The sequence below is a fragment of the Macaca nemestrina genome, chromosome 11 (genome assembly GCF_043159975.1).
Source record: "Macaca nemestrina isolate mMacNem1 chromosome 11, mMacNem.hap1, whole genome shotgun sequence".
Lineage (NCBI taxonomy): Eukaryota > Metazoa > Chordata > Mammalia > Primates > Cercopithecidae > Macaca > Macaca nemestrina.
This window is the reverse complement of record NC_092135.1, coordinates 47248645-47251641: the sequence shown is the minus strand read 5'-3', so window position 1 is coordinate 47251641 and position 2997 is coordinate 47248645. Positions and strand designations below refer to the sequence as shown.

At 44.9% G+C, this 2997-nt stretch overlaps 1 pseudogene; it reads right to left on the bottom strand.

Moving 5' to 3' along the window:
* Nucleotides 1–313: 313 nt before the first annotated feature.
* On the bottom strand, nt 314–1665 carry LOC105492722 (protein FAM8A1 pseudogene; annotated as a pseudogene).
* Nucleotides 1666–2997: the final 1332 nt, after the last annotated feature.

Below are 2997 nucleotides of genomic sequence, written 5' to 3'. Positions count from 1 at the left end.
TAACTCCCATGGGGAGCTTCTTTGGTGGCTCCCCAGGAAGTGTGAACTAAAAGATGAGTTACATAGATGTTTACAAAACACAACTGGACATTTTTCATTGTTTTGGGATAAACCAAAATAAACTTTAAAGTTTCATTTGGAGATTTCAAAACTGAAAATGCTTTCAGCAAATTCTTAGATCTTAAGAAAGTGCTTTGGATCTTAAGAAAGTATGTATTGTCCATTGTTTATAAAATAATTTACCTTTCTGATCTAAAAATTTTAATACTTGAATTTAATAGGTTTTTCTTCTGGAAAAGTTCTTTGGCATTCAGGTAAAATCAATACTTTTAGAATAGTCAGCTGCATCACACTGGAATGACTGCTTTAATTTCTAAATCATCAATTAGTGTAACCCAGGGATACTGACGGCCTTGATACATAATTTAGTCTTGTCATCATAGTGTGTGGAAATCAGATCTTTGCGGGGGAAACATCTAACCCCATTTCTTTTTACCACAATGGTTCCTGCTACATTGTCATAGACTGTTTGATTAAGTTGGAAAAACAGCAGTGTGATGAAAGCAGGGAAAAAACAAGCAATCAAAAAAAAATCTCGATCAAAGCTTGTATAGTGGACATTGTAATGCTAACATTTGAGAAAGGAATCACTAAAACCCAACTTAGTGCAATAAGCACTAATGTATCACATGTCACAACTCGAAGCCCCACGAGGAACTTCTCTGGGGTAGCTCCACCTGCTCCCCAAATGCAAATTATCTCATAAAAACAAACTAATAATCTGTATATAAGAGCCATAACCATCATTTTCTGAAAGTCTTCCATTGATGTCTCTTCATCTATTTCTTCCATTATATGGTGCATAGCAAACTTAGAGCTATCCTTTATCCCACTGTGATGCATAATGCTGAAGACAATGGTTGCTTTTACAAAGAAGAGAATAAAGAAATCCACCATCCTTGCCATAAATCTGTGGCCCAATGATGGAATAACATATTCTTTGCCTGCCTGTTGCCCAGTCTCACTTGGGCTTCATGAAGGGGCTGCAGATCCTACCTTCCTCAATGGAGTGGCCCAGACTTATGCCTGTACATGAGGATCCCGGGGTCCCAGGCCCACAACTGGAGCAGGGGTGCTGATGCCAGCAGCTGCCCCGGGGTCAGGCCCCACAGCCCAGGGCTCAGGAAGTAGAAGGGATTGCAATAGCCCAGCCACGGGAATGGCGGCACCATGGCCTAGGGGACAGCAGCGCCACATGAAGGGAAGCTCTGTGGGGTTTGGGGGCTGCAGCAGGTGGGGAAGGTGGCCGGGCCACTGTGCCAGGTGAGGTAGCCACAACAGGACTGCTGCAGCCACTCGTCCTCTTGCCGGGAGCACCCACAGGTGCTCAGCTGCTCTGGCTCTCCTGCAGCACCATGGCTTTGGATGCTTCACACCCCACCTGCTCCTTCAGCCCCGCACAGGAGCTAGAGGTCGCCTCCTGGCTCCTTCTGAGCCTGCCAGGTGGCTCTGACCTGTTAGCAGTTGTGGCCCTGGGGGCTGCTGCAGGGGCATGGGATGGCGGCGGCAGGAGAACCGCTCAGGGAAGGGAAGAGCTCGTGGTCCCCTATGCCCTCGTGGTGCCCCGGGAGGGCAGCCTCTGGCTTCCTTGGGTCCCTCTGCCATCATCGCCTCAGCAGCACCCTCCATGGTACCTGTCATTGCTTGGTCTTTATACACCTTTTTTAAAAAGTCTCTTCCAATTCTCTCCCATTCATCCAACTCCATAGTCCCCTATTCCAGGAATTGTGGGCTAAACTGCTTTACTGTACTAAAAAGTGATAACAAACTCTGAGTACTAACTTTTACTCCCCAACTTCATAACAAACACTTTAAAAAAAACTTAAGTAAGCAGAATGTCTGCTTTCACTTTGTCCCACTGTTACCCTGGCTCTTCTGAGTGCTCAGCTTTCCCACGGAGCTTTTTTCAGACATCCTCAGGTATCCTTTGATGATGTATCCTTCACTTTCACACGCTCTGGCATTCCTTCACTGCGATCTTTGTCACCCCATGTTGGGCAGCCAGGAATGTTGGGGTGATCAGACCCAACACCAGGTCATGGGGGCGAAGAAGTCCAGTGGAGTCAAAGGAATGAGAAAAAGACAGTTTGAGAGAGAAAGTGGGACCAGGGGGCCATGGCGAGTGTGGAGGCTGCAAAGGCCCCGAGCTCTGGAAGCCCATGCTATTTATTGGTGCTCAGACAAACAAACAGGTGGTGAGGATGTGGGGGTTGAAAGGAAACAGTGTATCAAGTGAATGAAAAACATATGGCTGCTTGAGATAATGGGAGTGCTAGAAGCAAGGAGCCAGCAAGTCTAGCAGACATGCAAGCCCCACCTCAGCTTCTCTCCCAACACTCAGCTTTTCTCCCAACAAATCATTTTGACTTTCAAGTCTTATTATTCAAGTAATACATTTTGTAAGGCTCTAGCTGCCTTTGATAGTGTTCCTCTGATGGATCTGGGCAAAGTCAATTGAAAGTCTTCTGAAAGGATTCACCATTCTAGATGCCATGAAGAATATTTGTGATTCATGGGAGGAGGTCAAAATAGCAACATTAACAGCAGTTTGGAAGTTATTCCAACCCTCATGTATGACTTTGAGGGGTTCAGGACTTTAGTGGAGGAAGTAACTGCTGATGTGGTGAAAATAGCAAGAGAATTAGAAGTGCAGCCTGAAGATGTGACTAAATTGCTGCAATGTCATGATAAAACTTTTACATATAAGGAGCTACTTCTTATGCATGAGCAAAGAAAGTGGTTTTGTGAGATGGAATCTACTCCTGGTGAAGATTCTACGAACATTGTTGAACTGACAACAAAGAATTAGAATAGTTCAGAAACGTAGTAGATAAAGCAGCAGTAGAGTTTTAGAGGACTGACTGTGAGTAAAATGCTATCAAATATCATCATGTGCTACCAAGAAACCTTTTGTGAAGGGAAGACTCAATCCATTTG